Genomic DNA, 21,483 nt, shown 5'->3' on the forward strand with positions numbered 1-21,483 from the left:
ATAGAACTTTTAGAAAACATGGAAATAAAATGGCTCAAAATAATGAGATATTTTGTGAGCTGACTCTGTTTTCTCAACTCATCACAAGAGGCTGATCCAAGATATTACTTGTTTAAATCTTACTGTTATTGATAAGGGGAACACAGAACTTTTTTAATTGGAAAGCCTTCATTAAAAGAAAACTTGAGGAATCAAATTGTGTATTTTGGGGACAGAAGAGATGAACTTTTAAATAACAATCTTGAAATTAAGACACACAGATATTTACACTCTGTTTTTCTAAAGTAGATCCATAACCACAAAGTAGAATCTTTCAAAAGACATGTCAAATGTATTAATCTGAATTCCTCTTTCAAAGAAATTCACAATTAAATGCACTGTGTAAGTCAAGAATGTTGTCAGATAAGAAATCAGCAAAATGAACTATCTTATTACTGATCATAAAGATGAGAAAGGAAAAGAACCTCTTGCTTAAATTGTGGATGGGAAAGAACAGTTTTTAGTTTTCAGCTTCAGTACTTATGTTTATGAATAATTCATTTCTTTATATTGTATTATCACTATCTAGATGGATATAGCCATGTGTACATAGATACATACTTATACGTTGATAAGTTTCAGTATAAAACTTTGACGTTATGTTTTTCCAAGTCCAAATTCTAAGAAATTTGTGAAATATTAAATCTCATAATTCAAGCAGGTCCCACCGAGATTTGAACTCGGAGCGCTGGATTCAGAGTCCAGAGTGCTATCCATTACACCATGGAACCCTGCAATACATGAGGGATTTTTCCATTGAGACAAAAGAGAGCGCATCAGTGCGGGGGCTTTTCTTACATTGATGAAAAGATATCTCAGTTGAATGCTCATAGTGTAAAGAGCTATAATGTGATTTGATTCTTTTCAGCTGCATTCTCCATAACAGTGTTAAATGTGCAAACGTTTATCAGGAAATGCAATTTACAAAATAATGATCATATTTGACTGAAGAATATTAAAACATTCTACATTTCCAAACTACTACATCCATTTCTGTCTCTCACATGGGTGGCTCCAAAGAGCAACAGTTGGCACTTTGGACTTTGCATGCAAAGGTACCAGTCCAATTCTTTGAGGTACGATTTTACTAATCTCGACCTTTTACATTTCTGTCATCTTTTGTTATTGATAGTGCCAATCCAACACCAGTAGGTTGAAAGAGAAAAATGTTGAATCCTTTCAAAATGTCCAACAGCTTGAACAAGTTACAGAAATACGAACTTTATAATACACATAACATCACATTCCTACACAAAATAGTGCGACATTACAACATCCTATCCTGTTTTTCTCAAATGCATTTCAGAGGGCTGATTCCCAGCATTCCTTTTTGAAGATTTCCACACTATTGATAAGGCGAACATAGCACATTTTGAAAGAGATGTGTTCTTAAATCAAACCTAGAGAACCACAATGACGGTATCATTCAGATAGTACAAATGTTTTTTGTATATTAGTATGGAAATTGTGAAATAAAACATTTCTCATGCTGATTTTCAACAGTCGATCTGCAATCATGAAATATAAGCTTTTGCTTGGAGGCCTCAAAGGTACTGATCTAATTTTCTTTTTTAGAATTATTCACAGATCGTATGATATGCTTTGTACAAATCAACTATGTTGTTAGATCAAAATTGATTAAAAAGTGACTATCTCAATTTCAGGACATATAGAAGAGGAAGGAGAAGAAGCTCATGTTTCAAATGCGGAGAGGCAACAACTGTTCATTATTTTCACCTCTATTGATTATATGTATTTTTATAATGTATATATTTATATTTTCCGATAAATATACATAGACATATAGCGATATATAGGGAGATACATACATATAAGTTGATACGTACAAGTTTATAAGTAAATGAGATGTTTTTCCAATTAATACTTCTAAGAACTGAATGGAAAAAAAATCGTAAAGTTTAGATAAGTCCCACTGAGCTTTGTACTTAGATCCCTGTTTTCAGAGTCCAGATTGACAAGCATAACACCATCAACCCACCTGTACCAGGTTGAGCTTTCCATTTTGGCAGAAGAGATTGCATTCACGGGGGAATCTTATCTTTTATTGCAAAATCTTATCTCACATAAAAAGTACTGTTCAACAGAGTCATAGCGTTACTTGAGTCCTTTGTGCAACATCCTTCCCTAACATAGTTCAATAGGCAAAAGTTGAACAGAATAGAAAAGTTATATAATTCTGTTTGTCTTTGACTGTAGAAAATAAAAAATGTGAAATGTCCACATTGCTGCAGCAATTTGCTCCCCTGTCACATGGGAGGTTCCATGGTGTAATGGTTAGCACTTTGGACTTTGAATCCAAGGATCCGAGTTCAAATCTCGGTGGGACCACTTTCATGACTTATGACCAAATCTTTTTCTGTCAAGTGTATTCATAAATATCATAAATCTAACACGGGTAGAGTGAAACATTGATTTATTGATTGTATTTTTAAAGTCTATTTGATGTGAGCAAATGATAGAACTTTTAGAAAACATGGAAATAAAATTGCTCAAAATAATGAGATATTTTGTGAGCTGACTCTGTTTTCTCAACTCATCACAAGAGGCTGATCCAAGATATTACTTGTTTAAATCTTACTGTTATTGATAAGGGGAACACAGAACTTTTTTAATTGGAAAGCCTTCATTAAAAGAAAACTTGAGGAATCAAATTGTGTATTTTGGGGACAGAAGAGATGAACTTTTAAATAACAATCTTGAAATTAAGACACACAGATATTTACACTCTGTTTTTCTAAAGTAGATCCATAACCACAAAGTAGAATCTTTCAAAAGACATGTCAAATGTATTAATCTGAATTCCTCTTTCAAAGAAATTCACAATTAAATGCACTGTGTAAGTCAAGAATGTTGTCAGATAAGAAATCAGCAAAATGAACTATCTTATTACTGATCATAAAGATGAGAAAGGAAAAGAACCTCGTGCTTAAATTGTGGATGGGAAAGAACAGTTTTTAGTTTTCAGCTTCAGTACTTATGTTTATGAATAATTCATTTCTTTATATTGTATTATCACTATCTAGATGGATATAGCCATGTGTACATAGATACATACTTATACGTTGATAAGTTTCAGTATAAAACTTTGACGTTATGTTTTTCCAAGTCCAAATTCTAAGAAATTAGTGAAATATTAAATCTCATAATTCAAGCAGGTCCCACCGAGATTTGAACTTGGATCGCTGGATTCAGAGTCCAGAGTGCTAACCATTACACCATGGAACCCTGCCATACATGAGGGATTTTTCCATTGAGACAAAAGAGAGCGCATCAGTGCGGGGGCTTTTCTTACATTGATGAAAAGATATCTCAGTTGAATGCTCATAGTGTAAAGAGCTATAATGTGATTTGATTCTTTTCAGCTGCATTCTCCATAACAGTGTTAAATGTGCAAACGTTTATCAGGAAATGCAATTTACAAAATAATGATCATATTTGACTGAAGAATATTAAAACATTCTACATTTCCAAACTACTACATCCATTTCTGTCTCTCACATGGGTGGCTCCAAAGAGCAACAGTTGGCACTTTGGACTTTGCATGCAAAGGTACCAGTCCAATTCTTTGAGGTACGATTTTACTAATCTCGACCTTTTACATTTCTGTCATCTTTTGTTATTGATAGTTCCAATCCAACACCAGTAGGTTGAAAGAGAAAAATGTTGAATCCTTTCAAAATGTCCAACAGCTTGAACAAGTTACAGAAATACGAACTTTATAATACACATAACATCACATTCCTACACAAAATAGTGCGACATTACAACATCCTATCCTGTTTTTCTCAAATGCATTTCAGAGGGCTGATTCCCAGCATTCCTTTTTGAAGATTTCCACACTATTGATAAGGCGAACATAGCACATTTTGAAAGAGATGTGTTCTTAAATCAAACCTAGAGAACCACAATGACGGTATCATTCAGATAGTACAAATGTTTTTTGTATATTAGTATGGAAATTGTGAAATAAAACATTTCTCATGCTGATTTTCAACAGTCGATCTGCAATCATGAAATATAAGCTTTTGCTTGGAGGCCTCAAAGGTACTGATCTAATTTTCTTTTTTAGAATTATTCACAGATCGTATGATATGCTTTGTACAAATCAACTATGTTGTTAGATCAAAATTGATTAAAAAGTGACTATCTCAATTTCAGGACATATAGAAGAGGAAGGAGAAGAAGCTCATGTTTCAAATGCGGAGAGGCAACAACTGTTCATTATTTTCACCTCTATTGATTATATGTATTTTTATAATGTATATATTTATATTTTCCGATAAATATACATAGACATATAGCGATATATAGGGAGATACATACATATAAGTTGATACGTACAAGTTTATAAGTAAATGAGATGTTTTTCCAATTAATACTTCTAAGAACTGAATGGAAAAAAAATCGTAAAGTTTAGATAAGTCCCACTGAGCTTTGTACTTAGATCCCTGTTTTCAGAGTCCAGATTGACAAGCATAACACCATCAACCCACCTGTACCAGGTTGAGCTTTCCATTTTGGCAGAAGAGATTGCATTCACGGGGGAATCTTATCTTTTATTGCAAAATCTTATCTCACATAAAAAGTACTGTTCAACAGAGTCATAGCGTTACTTGAGTCCTTTGTGCAACATCCTTCCCTAACATAGTTCAATAGGCAAAAGTTGAACAGAATAGAAAAGTTATATAATTCTGTTTGTCTTTGACTGTAGAAAATAAAAAATGTGAAATGTCCACATTGCTGCAGCAATTTGCTCCCCTGTCACATGGGAGGTTCCATGGTGTAATGGTTAGCACTTTGGACTTTGAATCCAAGGATCCGAGTTCAAATCTCGGTGGGACCACTTTCATGACTTATGACCAAATCTTTTTCTGTCAAGTGTATTCATAAATATCATAAATCTAACACGGGTAGAGTGAAACATTGATTTATTGATTGTATTTTTAAAGTCTATTTGATGTGAGCAAATGATAGAACTTTTAGAAAACATGGAAATAAAATGGCTCAAAATAATGAGATATTTTGTGAGCTGACTCTGTTTTCTCAACTCATCACAAGAGGCTGATCCAAGATATTATTTGTTTAAATCTTACTGTTATTGATAAGGGGAACACAGAACTTTTTTAATTGGAAAGCCTTCATTAAAAGAAAACTTGAGGAATCAAATTGTGTATTTTGGGGACAGAAGAGATGAACTTTTAAATAACAATCTTGAAATTAAGACACACAGATATTTACACTCTGTTTTTCTAAAGTAGATCCATAACCACAAAGTAGAATCTTTCGAAAGACATGTCAAATGTATTAATCTGAATTCCTCTTTCAAAGAAATTCACAATTAAATGCACTGTGTAAGTCAAGAATGTTGTCAGATAAGAAATCAGCAAAATTAACTATCTTATTACTGATCATAAAGATGAGAAAGGAAAAGAACCTCTTGCTTAAATTGTGGATGGGAAAGAACAGTTTTTAGTTTTCAGCTTCAGTACTTATGTTTATGAATAATTCTTTTCTTTATATTGTATTATCACTATCTAGATGGATATAGCCATGTGTACATAGATACATACTTATACGTTGATAAGTTTCAGTATAAAACTTTGACGTTATGTTTTTCCAAGTCCAAATTCTAAGAAATTAGTGAAATATTAAATCTCATAATTCAAGCAGGTCCCACCGAGATTTGAACTCGGATCGCTGGATTCAGAGTGCTAACCATTACACCATGGAACCCTGCCATACATGAGGGATTTTTCCATTGAGACAAAAGAGAGCGCATCAGTGCGGGGGCTTTTCTTACATTGATGAAAAGATATCTCAGTTGAATGCTCATAGTGTAAAGAGCTATAATGTGATTTGATTCTTTTCAGCTGCATTCTCCATAACAGTGTTAAATGTGCAAACGTTTATCAGGAAATGCAATTTACAAAATAATGATCATATTTGACTGAAGAATATTAAAACATTCTACATTTCCAAACTACTACATCCATTTCTGTCTCTCACATGGGTGGCTCCAAAGAGCAACAGTTGGCACTTTGGACTTTGCATGCAAAGGTACCAGTCCAATTCTTTGAGGTACGATTTTACTAATCTCGACCTTTTACATTTCTGTCATCTTTTGTTATTGATAGTTCCAATCCAACACCAGTAGGTTGAAAGAGAAAAATGTTGAATCCTTTCAAAATGTCCAACAGCTTGAACAAGTTACAGAAATACGAACTTTATAATACACATAACATCACATTCCTACACAAAATAGTGCGACATTACAAAATCCTATCCTGTTTTTCTCAAATGCATTTCAGAGGGCTGATTCCCAGCATTCCTTTTTGAAGATTTCCACACTATTGATAAGGCGAATATAGCACATTTTGAAAGAGATGTGTTCTTAAATCAAACCTAGAGAACCACAATGACGGTATCATTCAGATAGTACAAATGTTTTTTGTATATTAGTATGGAAATTGTGAAATAAAACATTTCTCATGCTGATTTTCAACAGTCGATCTGCAATCATGAAATATAAGCTTTTGCTTGGAGGCCTCAAAGGTACTGATCTAATTTTCTTTTTTAGAATTATTCACAGATCGTATGATATGCTTTGTACAAATCAACTATGTTGTTAGATCAAAATTGATTAAAAAGTGACTATCTCAATTTCAGGACATATAGAAGAGGAAGGAGAAGAAGCTCATGTTTCAAATGCGGAGAGGCAACAACTGTTCATTATTTTCACCTCTATTGATTATATGTATTTTTATAATGTATATATTTATATTTTCCGATAAATATACATAGACATATAGCGATATATAGGGAGATACATACATATAAGTTGATACGTACAAGTTTATAAGTAAATGAGATGTTTTTCCAATTAATACTTCTAAGAACTGAATGGAAAAAAAATCGTAAAGCTTAGATAAGTCCCACTGAGCTTTGTACTTAGATCCCTGTTTTCAGAGTCCAGATTGACAAGCATAACACCATCAACCCACCTGTACCAGGTTGAGCTTTCCATTTTGGCAGAAGAGATTGCATTCACGGGGGAATCTTATCTTTTATTGCAAAATCTTATCTCACATAAAAAGTACTGTTCAACAGAGTCATAGCGTTACTTGAGTCCTTTGTGCAACATCCTTCCCTAACATAGTTCAATAGGCAAAAGTTGAACAGAATAGAAAAGTTATATAATTCTGTTTGTCTTTGACTGTAGAAAATAAAAAATGTGAAATGTCCACATTGCTGCAGCAATTTGCTCCCCTGTCACATGGGAGGTTCCATGGTGTAATGGTTAGCACTTTGGACTTTGAATCCAAGGATCCGAGTTCAAATCTCGGTGGGACCACTTTCATGACTTATGACCAAATCTTTTTCTGTCAAGTGTATTCATAAATATCATAAATCTAACACGGGTAGAGTGAAACATTGATTTATTGATTGTATTTTTAAAGTCTATTTGATGTGAGCAAATGATAGAACTTTTAGAAAACATGGAAATAAAATGGCTCAAAATAATGAGATATTTTGTGAGCTGACTCTGTTTTCTCAACTCATCACAAGAGGCTGATCCAAGATATTATTTGTTTAAATCTTACTGTTATTGATAAGGGGAACACAGAACTTTTTTAATTGGAAAGCCTTCATTAAAAGAAAACTTGAGGAATCAAATTGTGTATTTTGGGGACAGAAGAGATGAACTTTTAAATAACAATCTTGAAATTAAGACACACAGATATTTACACTCTGTTTTTCTAAAGTAGATCCATAACCACAAAGTAGAATCTTTCGAAAGACATGTCAAATGTATTAATCTGAATTCCTCTTTCAAAGAAATTCACAATTAAATGCACTGTGTAAGTCAAGAATGTTGTCAGATAAGAAATCAGCAAAATTAACTATCTTATTACTGATCATAAAGATGAGAAAGGAAAAGAACCTCTTGCTTAAATTGTGGATGGGAAAGAACAGTTTTTAGTTTTCAGCTTCAGTACTTATGTTTATGAATAATTCTTTTCTTTATATTGTATTATCACTATCTAGATGGATATAGCCATGTGTACATAGATACATACTTATACGTTGATAAGTTTCAGTATAAAACTTTGACGTTATGTTTTTCCAAGTCCAAATTCTAAGAAATTAGTGAAATATTAAATCTCATAATTCAAGCAGGTCCCACCGAGATTTGAACTCAGATCGCTGGATTCAGAGTGCTAACCATTACACCATGGAACCCTGCCATACATGAGGGATTTTTCCATTGAGACAAAAGAGAGCGCATCAGTGCGGGGGCTTTTCTTACATTGATGAAAAGATATCTCAGTTGAATGCTCATAGTGTAAAGAGCTATAATGTGATTTGATTCTTTTCAGCTGCATTCTCCATAACAGTGTTAAATGTGCAAACGTTTATCAGGAAATGCAATTTACAAAATAATGATCATATTTGACTGAAGAATATTAAAACATTCTACATTTCCAAACTACTACATCCATTTCTGTCTCTCACATGGGTGGCTCCAAAGAGCAACAGTTGGCACTTTGGACTTTGCATGCAAAGGTACCAGTCCAATTCTTTGAGGTACGATTTTACTAATCTCGACCTTTTACATTTCTGTCATCTTTTGTTATTGATAGTTCCAATCCAACACCAGTAGGTTGAAAGAGAAAAATGTTGAATCCTTTCAAAATGTCCAACAGCTTGAACAAGTTACAGAAATACGAACTTTATAATACACATAACATCACATTCCTACACAAAATAGTGCGACATTACAAAATCCTATCCTGTTTTTCTCAAATGCATTTCAGAGGGCTGATTCCCAGCATTCCTTTTTGAAGATTTCCACACTATTGATAAGGCGAATATAGCACATTTTGAAAGAGATGTGTTCTTAAATCAAACCTAGAGAACCACAATGACGGTATCATTCAGATAGTACAAATGTTTTTTGTATATTAGTATGGAAATTGTGAAATAAAACATTTCTCATGCTGATTTTCAACAGTCGATCTGCAATCATGAAATATAAGCTTTTGCTTGGAGGCCTCAAAGGTACTGATCTAATTTTCTTTTTTAGAATTATTCACAGATCGTATGATATGCTTTGTACAAATCAACTATGTTGTTAGATCAAAATTGATTAAAAAGTGACTATCTCAATTTCAGGACATATAGAAGAGGAAGGAGAAGAAGCTCATGTTTCAAATGCGGAGAGGCAACAACTGTTCATTATTTTCACCTCTATTGATTATATGTATTTTTATAATGTATATATTTATATTTTCCGATAAATATACATAGACATATAGCGATATATAGGGAGATACATACATATAAGTTGATACGTACAAGTTTATAAGTAAATGAGATGTTTTTCCAATTAATACTTCTAAGAACTGAATGGAAAAAAAATCGTAAAGCTTAGATAAGTCCCACTGAGCTTTGTACTTAGATCCCTGTTTTCAGAGTCCAGATTGACAAGCATAACACCATCAACCCACCTGTACCAGGTTGAGCTTTCCATTTTGGCAGAAGAGATTGCATTCACGGGGGAATCTTATCTTTTATTGCAAAATCTTATCTCACATAAAAAGTACTGTTCAACAGAGTCATAGCGTTACTTGAGTCCTTTGTGCAACATCCTTCCCTAACATAGTTCAATAGGCAAAAGTTGAACAGAATAGAAAAGTTATATAATTCTGTTTGTCTTTGACTGTAGAAAATAAAAAATGTGAAATGTCCACATTGCTGCAGCAATTTGCTCCCCTGTCACATGGGAGGTTCCATGGTGTAATGGTTAGCACTTTGGACTTTGAATCCAAGGATCCGAGTTCAAATCTCGGTGGGACCACTTTCATGACTTATGACCAAATCTTTTTCTGTCAAGTGTATTCATAAATATCATAAATCTAACACGGGTAGAGTGAAACATTGATTTATTGATTGTATTTTTAAAGTCTATTTGATGTGAGCAAATGATAGAACTTTTAGAAAACATGGAAATAAAATGGCTCAAAATAATGAGATATTTTGTGAGCTGACTCTGTTTTCTCAACTCATCACAAGAGGCTGATCCAAGATATTATTTGTTTAAATCTTACTGTTATTGATAAGGGGAACACAGAACTTTTTTAATTGGAAAGCCTTCATTAAAAGAAAACTTGAGGAATCAAATTGTGTATTTTGGGGACAGAAGAGATGAACTTTTAAATAACAATCTTGAAATTAAGACACACAGATATTTACACTCTGTTTTTCTAAAGTAGATCCATAACCACAAAGTAGAATCTTTCGAAAGACATGTCAAATGTATTAATCTGAATTCCTCTTTCAAAGAAATTCACAATTAAATGCACTGTGTAAGTCAAGAATGTTGTCAGATAAGAAATCAGCAAAATTAACTATCTTATTACTGATCATAAAGATGAGAAAGGAAAAGAACCTCTTGCTTAAATTGTGGATGGGAAAGAACAGTTTTTAGTTTTCAGCTTCAGTACTTATGTTTATGAATAATTCTTTTCTTTATATTGTATTATCACTATCTAGATGGATATAGCCATGTGTACATAGATACATACTTATACGTTGATAAGTTTCAGTATAAAACTTTGACGTTATGTTTTTCCAAGTCCAAATTCTAAGAAATTAGTGAAATATTAAATCTCATAATTCAAGCAGGTCCCACCGAGATTTGAACTCGGATCGCTGGATTCAGAGTGCTAACCATTACACCATGTAACCCTGCCATACATGAGGGATTTTTCCATTGAGACAAAAGAGAGCGCATCAGTGCGGGGGCTTTTCTTACATTGATGAAAAGATATCTCAGTTGAATGCTCATAGTGTAAAGAGCTATAATGTGATTTGATTCTTTTCAGCTGCATTCTCCATAACAGTGTTAAATGTGCAAACGTTTATCAGGAAATGCAATTTACAAAATAATGATCATATTTGACTGAAGAATATTAAAACATTCTACATTTCCAAACTACTACATCCATTTCTGTCTCTCACATGGGTGGCTCCAAAGAGCAACAGTTGGCACTTTGGACTTTGCATGCAAAGGTACCAGTCCAATTCTTTGAGGTACGATTTTACTAATCTCGACCTTTTACATTTCTGTCATCTTTTGTTATTGACAGTTCCAATCCAACACCAGTAGGTTGAAAGAGAAAAATGTTGAATCCTTTCAAAATGTCCAACAGCTTGAACAAGTTACAGAAATACGAACTTTATAATACACATAACATCACATTCCTACACAAAATAGTGCGACATTACAAAATCCTATCCTGTTTTTCTCAAATGCATTTCAGAGGGCTGATTCCCAGCATTCCTTTTTGAAGATTTCCACACTATTGATAAGGCGAATATAGCACATTTTGAAAGAGATGTGTTCTTAAATCAAACCTAGAGAACCACAATGACGGTATCATTCAGATAGTACAAATGTTTTTTGTATATTAGTATGGAAATTGTGAAATAAAACATTTCTCATGCTGATTTTCAACAGTCGATCTGCAATCATGAAATATAAGCTTTTGCTTGGAGGCCTCAAAGGTACTGATCTAATTTTCTTTTTTAGAATTATTCACAGATCGTATGATATGCTTTGTACAAATCAACTATGTTGTTAGATCAAAATTGATTAAAAAGTGACTATCTCAATTTCAGGACATATAGAAGAGGAAGGAGAAGAAGCTCATGTTTCAAATGCGGAGAGGCAACAACTGTTCATTATTTTCACCTCTATTGATTATATGTATTTTTATAATGTATATATTTATATTTTCCGATAAATATACATAGACATATAGCGATATATAGGGAGATACATACATATAAGTTGATACGTACAAGTTTATAAGTAAATGAGATGTTTTTCCAATTAATACTTCTAAGAACTGAATGGAAAAAAAATCGTAAAGCTTAGATAAGTCCCACTGAGCTTTGTACTTAGATCCCTGTTTTCAGAGTCCAGATTGACAAGCATAACACCATCAACCCACCTGTACCAGGTTGAGCTTTCCATTTTGGCAGAAGAGATTGCATTCACGGGGGAATCTTATCTTTTATTGCAAAATCTTATCTCACATAAAAAGTACTGTTCAACAGAGTCATAGCGTTACTTGAGTCCTTTGTGCAACATCCTTCCCTAACATAGTTCAATAGGCAAAAGTTGAACAGAATAGAAAAGTTATATAATTCTGTTTGTCTTTGACTGTAGAAAATAAAAAATGTGAAATGTCCACATTGCTGCAGCAATTTGCTCCCCTGTCACATGGGAGGTTCCATGGTGTAATGGTTAGCACTTTGGACTTTGAATCCAAGGATCCGAGTTCAAATCTCGGTGGGACCACTTTCATGACTTATGACCAAATCTTTTTCTGTCAAGTGTATTCATAAATATCATAAATCTAACACGGGTAGAGTGAAACATTGATTTATTGATTGTATTTTTAAAGTCTATTTGATGTGAGCAAATGATAGAACTTTTAGAAAACATGGAAATAAAATGGCTCAAAATAATGAGATATTTTGTGAGCTGACTCTGTTTTCTCAACTCATCACAAGAGGCTGATCCAAGATATTACTTGTTTAAATCTTACTGTTATTGATAAGGGGAACACAGAACTTTTTTAATTGGAAAGCCTTCATTAAAAGAAAACTTGAGGAATCAAATTGTGTATTTTGGGGACAGAAGAGATGAACTTTTAAATAACAATCTTGAAATTAAGACACACAGATATTTACACTCTGTTTTTCTAAAGTAGATCCATAACCACAAAGTAGAATCTTTCGAAAGACATGTCAAATGTATTAATCTGAATTCCTCTTTCAAAGAAATTCACAATTAAATGCACTGTGTAAGTCAAGAATGTTGTCAGATAAGAAATCAGCAAAATTAACTATCTTATTACTGATCATAAAGATGAGAAAGGAAAAGAACCTCTTGCTTAAATTGTGGATGGGAAAGAACAGTTTTTAGTTTTCAGCTTCAGTACTTATGTTTATGAATAATTCATTTCTTTATATTGTATTATCACTATCTAGATGGATATAGCCATGTGTACATAGATACATACTTATACGTTGATAAGTTTCAGTATAAAACTTTGACGTTATGTTTTTCCAAGTCCAAATTCTAAGAAATTAGTGAAATATTAAATCTCATAATTCAAGCAGGTCCCACCGAGATTTGAACTCGGATCGCTGGATTCAGAGTCCAGAGTGCTATCCATTACACCATGGAACCCTGCCATACATGAGGGATTTTTCCATTGAGACAAAAGAGAGCGCATCAGTGCGGGGGCTTTTCTTACATTGATGAAAAGATATCTCAGTTGAATGCTCATAGTGTAAAGAGCTATAATGTGATTTGATTCTTTTCAGCTGCATTCTCCATAACAGTGTTAAATGTGCAAACGTTTATCAGGAAATGCAATTTACAAAATAATGATCATATTTGACTGAAGAATATTAAAACATTCTACATTTCCAAACTACTACATCCATTTCTCTGTCTCTCACATGGGTGGCTCCAAAGAGCAACGCTTGGCACTTTGGACTTTGCATGCAAAGGTACCAGTCCAATTCTTTGAGGTACTATTTTACTAATCTCGACCTTTTACATTTCTGTCATTTTTGTTATTGATAGCTCCAATCCACCACCAGTAGGTTGAAAGAGACAAATGTTGACTCCTTTCAAAATGTCCAACAGCTTGAACAAGTTACAGAAATACAAACTTTATAATACACATAACATCACTTTCCTACATAAAATAGTGCGACATTACAAAATCCTATCCTGTTTTTCTCAAATGCATTTCAGAGGGCTGATTCCCAGCATTCCTTTTTGAAGATTTCCACACTATTGATAAGGCGAACATAGCACATTTTGAAAGAGATGTGTTCTTAAATCAAACCTAGAGAACCACAATGACGGTATCATTCAGATAGTACAAATGTTTTTTGTATATTAGTATGGAAATTGTGAAATAAAACATTTCTCATGCTGATTTTCAACAGTCGATCTGCAATCATGAAATATAAGCTTTTGCTTGGAGGCCTCAAAGGTACTGATCTAATTTTCTTTTTTAGAATTATTCACAGATCGTATGATATGCTTTGTACAAATCAACTATGTTGTTAGATCAAAATTGATTAAAAAGTGACTATCTCAATTTCAGGACATATAGAAGAGGAAGGAGAAGAAGCTCATGTTTCAAATGCGGAGAGGCAACAACTGTTCATTATTTTCACCTCTATTAATTATATGTATTTTTATAATGTATATATTTATATTTTCCGATAAATATACATAGACATATAGCGATATATAGGGAGATACATACATATAAGTTGATACGTACAAGTTTATAAGTAAATGAGATGTTTTTCCAATTAATACTTCTAAGAACTGAATGGAAAAAAAATCGTAAAGTTTAGATAAGTCCCACTGAGCTTTGTACTTAGATCCCTGTTTTCAGAGTCCAGATTGACAAGCATAACAGCATCAACCCACCTGTACCAGGTTGAGCTTTCCATTTTGGCAGAAGAGATTGCATTCACGGGGGAATCTTATCTTTTATTGCAAAATCTTATCTCACATAAAAAGTACTGTTCAACAGAGTCATAGCGTTACTTGAGTCCTTTGTGCAACATCCTTCCCTAACATAGTTCAATAGGCAAAAGTTGAACAGAATAGAAAAGTTATATAATTCTGTTTGTCTTTGACTGTAGAAAATAAAAAATGTGAAATGTCCACATTGCTGCAGCAATTTGCTCCCCTGTCACATGGGAGGTTCCATGGTGTAATGGTTAGCACTTTGGACTTTGAATCCAAGGATCCGAGTTCAAATCTCGGTGGGACCATTTTCATGACTTATGACCAAATCTTTTTCTGTCAAGTGTATTCATAAATATCATAAATCTAACAAGGGTAGAGTGAAACATTGATTTATTGATTGTATTTTTAAAGTCTATTTGATGTGAGCAAATGATAGAACTTTTAGAAAACATGGAAATAAAATGGCTCAAAATAATGAGATATTTTGTGAGTTGACTCTGTTTTCTCAACTCATCACAAGAGGCTGATCCAAGATATTACTTGTTTAAATCTTACTGTTATTGATAAGGGGAACACGGAACTTTTTTAATTGGAAAGCCTTCATTAAAAGAAAACTTGAGGAATCAAATTGTGTATTTTGGGGACAGAAGAGATGAACTTTTAAATAACAATCTTGAAATTAAGACACACAGATATTTACACTCTGTTTTTCTAAAGTAGATCCATAACCACAAAGTAGAATCTTTCGAAAGACATGTCAAATGTATTAATCTGAATTCCTCTTTCAAAGAAATTCACAATTAAATGCACTGTGTAAGTCAAGAATGTTGTCAGATAAGAAATCAGCAAAATTAACTATCTTATTACTGATCATAAAGATGAGAAAGGAAAAGAACCTCTTGCTTAAATTGTGGATGGGAAAGAACAGTTTTTAGTTTTCAGCTTCAGTACTTATGTTTATGAATAATTCTTTTCTTTATATTGTATTATCACTATCTAGATGGATATAGCCATGTGTACATAGATACATACTTATACGTTGATAAGTTTCAGTATAAAACTTTGACGTTATGTTTTTCCAAGTCCAAATTCTAAGAAATTAGTGAAATATTAAATCTCATAATTCAAGCAGGTCCCACCGAGATTTGAACTCGGATCGCTGGATTCAGAGTCCAGAGTGCTAACCATTACACCATGGAACCCTGCCATACATGAGGGATTTTTCCATTGAGACAAAAGAGAGCGCATCAGTGCGGGGGCTTTTCTTACATTGATGAAAAGATATCTCAGTTGAATGCTCATAGTGTAAAGAGCTATAATGTGATTTGATTCTTTTCAGCTGCATTCTCCATAACAGTGTTAAATGTGCAAACGTTTATCAGGAAATGCAATTTACAAAATAATGATCATATTTGACTGAAGAATATTAAAACATTCTACATTTCCAAACTACTACATCCATTTCTGTCTCTCACATGGGTGGCTCCAAAGAGCAACAGTTGGCACTTTGGACTTTGCATGCAAAGGTACCAGTCCAATTCTTTGAGGTACGATTTTACTAATCTCGACCTTTTACATTTCTGTCATCTTTTGTTATTGATAGTTCCAATCCAACACCAGTAGGTTGAAAGAGAAAAATGTTGAATCCTTTCAAAATGTCCAACAGCTTGAACAAGTTACAGAAATACGAACTTTATAATACACATAACATCACATTCCTACACAAAATAGTGCGACATTACAACATCCTATCCTGTTTTTCTCAAATGCATTTCAGAGGGCTGATTCCCAGCATTCCTTTTTGAAGATTTCCACACTATTGATAAGGCGAACATAGCACATTTTGAAAGAGATGTGTTCTTAAATCAAACCTAGAGAACCACAATGACGGTATCATTCAGATAGTACAAATGTTTTTTGTATATTAGTATGGAAATTGTGAAATAAAACATTTCTCATGCTGATTTTCAACAGTCGATCTGCAATCATGAAATATAAGCTTTTGCTTGGAGGCCTCAAAGGTACTGATCTAATTTTCTTTTTTAGAATTATTCACAGATCGTATGATATGCTTTGTACAAATCAACTATGTTGTTAGATCAAAATTGATTAAAAAGTGACTATCTCAATTTCAGGACATATAGAAGAGGAAGGAGAAGAAGCTCATGTTTCAAATGCGGAGAGGCAACAACTGTTCATTATTTTCACCTCTATTGATTATATGTATTTTTATAATGTATATATTTATATTTTCCGATAAATATACATAGACATATAGCGATATATAGGGAGATACATACATATAAGTTGATACGTACAAGTTTATAAGTAAATGAGATGTTTTTCCAATTAATACTTCTAAGAACTGAATGGAAAAAAAATCGTAAAGTTTAGATAAGTCCCACTGAGCTTTGTACTTAGATCCCTGTTTTCAGAGTCCAGATTGACAAGCATAACACCATCAACCCACCTGTACCAGGTTGAGCTTTCCATTTTGGCAGAAGAGATTGCATTCACGGGGGAATCTTATCTTTTATTGCAAAATCTTATCTCACATAAAAAGTACTGTTCAACAGAGTCATAGCGTTACTTGAGTCCTTTGTGCAACATCCTTCCCTAACATAGTTCAATAGGCAAAAGTTGAACAGAATAGAAAAGTTATATAATTCTGTTTGTCTTTGACTGTAGAAAATAAAAAATGTGAAATGTCCACATTGCTGCAGCAATTTGCTCCCCTGTCACATGGGAGGTTCCATGGTGTAATGGTTAGCACTTTGGACTTTGAATCCAAGGATCCGAGTTCAAATCTCGGTGGGACCACTTTCATGACTTATGACCAAATCTTTTTCTGTCAAGTGTATTCATAAATATCATAAATCTAACACGGGTAGAGTGAAACATTGATTTATTGATTGTATTTTTAAAGTCTATTTGATGTGAGCAAATGATAGAACTTTTAGAAAACATGGAAATAAAATGGCTCAAAATAATGAGATATTTTGTGAGCTGACTCTGTTTTCTCAACTCATCACAAGAGGCTGATCCAAGATATTATTTGTTTAAATCTTACTGTTATTGATAAGGGGAACACAGAACTTTTTTAATTGGAAAGCCTTCATTAAAAGAAAACTTGAGGAATCAAATTGTGTATTTTGGGGACAGAAGAGATGAACTTTTAAATAACAATCTTGAAATTAAGACACACAGATATTTACACTCTGTTTTTCTAAAGTAGATCCATAACCACAAAGTAGAATCTTTCGAAAGACATGTCAAATGTATTAATCTGAATTCCTCTTTCAAAGAAATTCACAATTAAATGCACTGTGTAAGTCAAGAATGTTGTCAGATAAGAAATCAGCAAAATTAACTATCTTATTACTGATCATAAAGATGAGAAAGGAAAAGAACCTCTTGCTTAAATTGTGGATGGGAAAGAACAGTTTTTAGTTTTCAGCTTCAGTACTTATGTTTATGAATAATTCTTTTCTTTATATTGTATTATCACTATCTAGATGGATATAGCCATGTGTACATAGATACATACTTATACGTTGATAAGTTTCAGTATAAAACTTTGACGTTATGTTTTTCCAAGTCCAAATTCTAAGAAATTAGTGAAATATTAAATCTCATAATTCAAGCAGGTCCCACCGAGATTTGAACTCGGATCGCTGGATTCAGAGTCCAGAGTGCTAACCATTACACCATGGAACCCTGCCATACATGAGGGATTTTTCCATTGAGACAAAAGAGAGCGCATCAGTGCGGGGGCTTTTCTTACATTGATGAAAAGATATCTCAGTTGAATGCTCATAGTGTAAAGAGCTATAATGTGATTTGATTCTTTTCAGCTGCATTCTCCATAACAGTGTTAAATGTGCAAACGTTTATCAGGAAATGCAATTTACAAAATAATGATCATATTTGACTGAAGAATATTAAAACATTCTACATTTCCAAACTACTACATCCATTTCTGTCTCTCACATGGGTGGCTCCAAAGAGCAACAGTTGGCACTTTGGACTTTGCATGCAAAGGTACCAGTCCAATTCTTTGAGGTACGATTTTACTAATCTCGACCTTTTACATTTCTGTCATCTTTTGTTATTGATAGTTCCAATCCAACACCAGTAGGTTGAAAGAGAAAAATGTTGAATCCTTTCAAAATGTCCAACAGCTTGAACAAGTTACAGAAATACGAACTTTATAATACACATAACATCACATTCCTACACAAAATAGTGCGACATTACAAAATCCTATCCTGTTTTTCTCAAATGCATTCCAGAGGGCTGATTCCCAGCATTCCTTTTTGAAGATTTCCACACTATTGATAAGGCGAATATAGCACATTTTGAAAGAGATGTGTTCTTAAATCAAACCTAGAGAACCACAATGACGGTATCATTCAGATAGTACAAATGTTTTTTGTATATTAGTATGGAAATTGTGAAATAAAACATTTCTCATGCTGATTTTCAACAGTCGATCTGCAATCATGAAATATAAGCTTTTGCTTGGAGGCCTCAAAGGTACTGATCTAATTTTCTTTTTTAGAATTATTCACAGATCGTATGATATGCTTTGTACAAATCAACTATGTTGTTAGATCAAAATTGATTAAAAAGTGACTATCTCAATTTCAGGACATATAGAAGAGGAAGGAGAAGAAGCTCATGTTTCAAATGCGGAGAGGCAACAACTGTTCATTATTTTCACCTCTATTGATTATATGTATTTTTATAATGTATATATTTATATTTTCCGATAAATATACATAGACATATAGCGATATATAGGGAGATACATACATATAAGTTGATACGTACAAGTTTATAAGTAAATGAGATGTTTTTCCAATTAATACTTCTAAGAACTGAATGGAAAAAAAATCGTAAAGCTTAGATAAGTCCCACTGAGCTTTGTACTTAGATCCCTGTTTTCAGAGTCCAGATTGACAAGCATAACACCATCAACCCATCTGTACCAGGTTGAGCTTTCCATTTTGGCAGAAGAGATTGCATTCACGGGGGAATCTTATCTTTTATTGCAAAATCGTATCTCACATAAAAAGTACTGTTCAACAGAGTCATAGCGTTACTTGAGTCCTTTGTGCAACATCCTTCCCTAACATAGTTCAATAGGCAAAAGTTGAACAGAATAGAAAAGTTATGTAATTCTGTTTGTCTTTGACTGTAGAAAATAAAAAATTTGAAATGTCCACATTGCTGCAGCAATTTGCTCCCCTGTCACATGGGAGGTTCCATGGTGTAATGGTTAGCACTTTGGACTTTGAATCCAAGGATCCGAGTTCAAATCTCGGTGGGACCACTTTCATGACTTATGACCAAATCTTTTTCTGTCAAGTGTATTCATAAATATCATAAATCTAACACGGGTAGAGTGAAACATTAATTTATTGATTGTATTTTTAAAGTCTATTTGATGTGAGCAAATGATAGAACTTTTAGAAAACCTGGAAATAAAATGGCTCAAAATAATGAGACATTTTGTGAGCTGACTCTGTTTTCTCAACTCATCACAAGAGGCTGATGCAAGATATTACTTGTTTAAATCTTACTGTTATTGATAAGGGGAACAAGGAACTTTTTTAATTGGAAAGCCTTCATTAAAAGAAAACTTGAGGAATCAAATTGTGTATTTTGGGGACAGAAGAGATGAACTTTTAAATAACAATCTTGAAATTAAGACACACAGATATTTACACTCTGTTTTTCTAAAGTAGATCCATAACCACAAAGTAGAATCTTTCGAAAGACATGTCAAATGTATTAATCTGAATTCCTCTTTCAAAGAAATTCACAATTAAATGCACTGTGTAAGTTAAGAATGTTGTCAGATAAGAAATCAGCAAAATTAACTATCTTATTACTGATCATAAAGATGAGAAAGGAAAAGAACCTCTTGCTTAAATTGTGGATGGGAAAGAACAGTTTTTAGTTTTCAGCTTCAGTACTTATGTTTATGAATTTTTCATTTCTTTATATTGTATTATCGCTATCTAGATGGATATAGCCATCTGTACATAGATACATACTTATACGTTGATAAGTTACAGTATAAAACTTTGACGTTATGTTTTTCCAAGTCCAAATTCTAAGAAATTAGTGAAATATTAAATCTCATAATTCAAGCAGGTCCCACCGAGATTTGAACTCGGATCGCTGGATTCAGAGTCCAGAGTGCTAACCATTACACCATGGAACCCTGCCATACATGAGGGATTTTTCCATTGAGACAAAAGAGAGCGCATCAGTGCAGGGGCTTTTCTTACATTGATGAAAAGATAACTCAGTTGAATGCTCATAGTGTAAAGAGCTACAATGTGATTTGATTCTTTTCAGCTACATTCTCCATAACAGTGTTAAATGTGCAAACGTTTATCAGGACATGCAATTTACAAAATAATGATCATATTTGACTGAAGAATATTAAAACATTCTACATTTCCAAACTACTACATCCATTTCTCTGTCTCTCACATGGGTGGCTCCAAAGAGCAACGGTTGGCACTTTGGACTTTGCATGCAAAGGTACCAGTCCAATTCTTTGAGGTACTATTTTACTAATCTCAACCTTTTATATTTCTGTCATCTTTTGTTATTGATAGCTCCAATCCAATACCAGTAGGTTGAACGAGACAAATGTTGACTCCTTTCAAAATGTCCAACAGCTTGAACAAGTTACAGAAATACGAACTTTATAATACTTTTACATCAGATTCCTACACAAAATAGTGCGACATTACAAAATCCTATCCTGTTTTTCTCAAATGCATTTCAGAGGGCTGATTCCCAGCATTCCTTTTTGAAGATTTCTA

The 21,483-nt window shown here is 33.3% G+C and overlaps 13 non-coding genes across 13 annotated transcripts; 8 read left to right on the plus strand and 5 right to left on the minus strand.

The window, feature by feature from the left end:
• Positions 1–698: 698 nt before the first annotated feature.
• Positions 699–770, minus strand: TRNAQ-CUG (transfer RNA glutamine (anticodon CUG)). The gene has a single exon. It is a non-coding gene; the product is annotated as a tRNA-Gln (tRNA).
• A 1,546-nt stretch (positions 771–2,316) lies between these two features.
• Positions 2,317–2,388, plus strand: TRNAQ-UUG (transfer RNA glutamine (anticodon UUG)). The gene has a single exon. It is a non-coding gene; the product is annotated as a tRNA-Gln (tRNA).
• A 2,443-nt stretch (positions 2,389–4,831) lies between these two features.
• TRNAQ-UUG (transfer RNA glutamine (anticodon UUG)) lies at positions 4,832–4,903 on the plus strand. The gene has a single exon. It is a non-coding gene; the product is annotated as a tRNA-Gln (tRNA).
• A 2,436-nt stretch (positions 4,904–7,339) lies between these two features.
• TRNAQ-UUG (transfer RNA glutamine (anticodon UUG)) lies at positions 7,340–7,411 on the plus strand. The gene has a single exon. It is a non-coding gene; the product is annotated as a tRNA-Gln (tRNA).
• A 2,436-nt stretch (positions 7,412–9,847) lies between these two features.
• On the plus strand, positions 9,848–9,919 carry TRNAQ-UUG (transfer RNA glutamine (anticodon UUG)). The gene has a single exon. It is a non-coding gene; the product is annotated as a tRNA-Gln (tRNA).
• A 2,436-nt stretch (positions 9,920–12,355) lies between these two features.
• TRNAQ-UUG (transfer RNA glutamine (anticodon UUG)) lies at positions 12,356–12,427 on the plus strand. The gene has a single exon. It is a non-coding gene; the product is annotated as a tRNA-Gln (tRNA).
• An 825-nt stretch (positions 12,428–13,252) lies between these two features.
• Positions 13,253–13,324, minus strand: TRNAQ-CUG (transfer RNA glutamine (anticodon CUG)). The gene has a single exon. It is a non-coding gene; the product is annotated as a tRNA-Gln (tRNA).
• Positions 13,325–14,871: 1,547 nt separating this feature from the next.
• TRNAQ-UUG (transfer RNA glutamine (anticodon UUG)) lies at positions 14,872–14,943 on the plus strand. Its single transcript has one exon. It is a non-coding gene; the product is annotated as a tRNA-Gln (tRNA).
• Positions 14,944–15,768: 825 nt separating this feature from the next.
• Positions 15,769–15,840, minus strand: TRNAQ-CUG (transfer RNA glutamine (anticodon CUG)). The gene has a single exon. It is a non-coding gene; the product is annotated as a tRNA-Gln (tRNA).
• Positions 15,841–17,386: 1,546 nt separating this feature from the next.
• TRNAQ-UUG (transfer RNA glutamine (anticodon UUG)) lies at positions 17,387–17,458 on the plus strand. The gene has a single exon. It is a non-coding gene; the product is annotated as a tRNA-Gln (tRNA).
• Positions 17,459–18,283: 825 nt separating this feature from the next.
• TRNAQ-CUG (transfer RNA glutamine (anticodon CUG)) lies at positions 18,284–18,355 on the minus strand. Its single transcript has one exon. It is a non-coding gene; the product is annotated as a tRNA-Gln (tRNA).
• A 1,546-nt stretch (positions 18,356–19,901) lies between these two features.
• TRNAQ-UUG (transfer RNA glutamine (anticodon UUG)) lies at positions 19,902–19,973 on the plus strand. The gene has a single exon. It is a non-coding gene; the product is annotated as a tRNA-Gln (tRNA).
• Positions 19,974–20,798: 825 nt separating this feature from the next.
• TRNAQ-CUG (transfer RNA glutamine (anticodon CUG)) lies at positions 20,799–20,870 on the minus strand. Its single transcript has one exon. It is a non-coding gene; the product is annotated as a tRNA-Gln (tRNA).
• Between the last annotated feature and the right edge of the window lie 613 nt (positions 20,871–21,483).

This window comes from Lissotriton vulgaris, chromosome 4_1, assembly GCF_964263255.1.
Source record: "Lissotriton vulgaris chromosome 4_1, aLisVul1.2, whole genome shotgun sequence".
NCBI classification, from domain to species: domain Eukaryota; kingdom Metazoa; phylum Chordata; class Amphibia; order Caudata; family Salamandridae; genus Lissotriton; species Lissotriton vulgaris.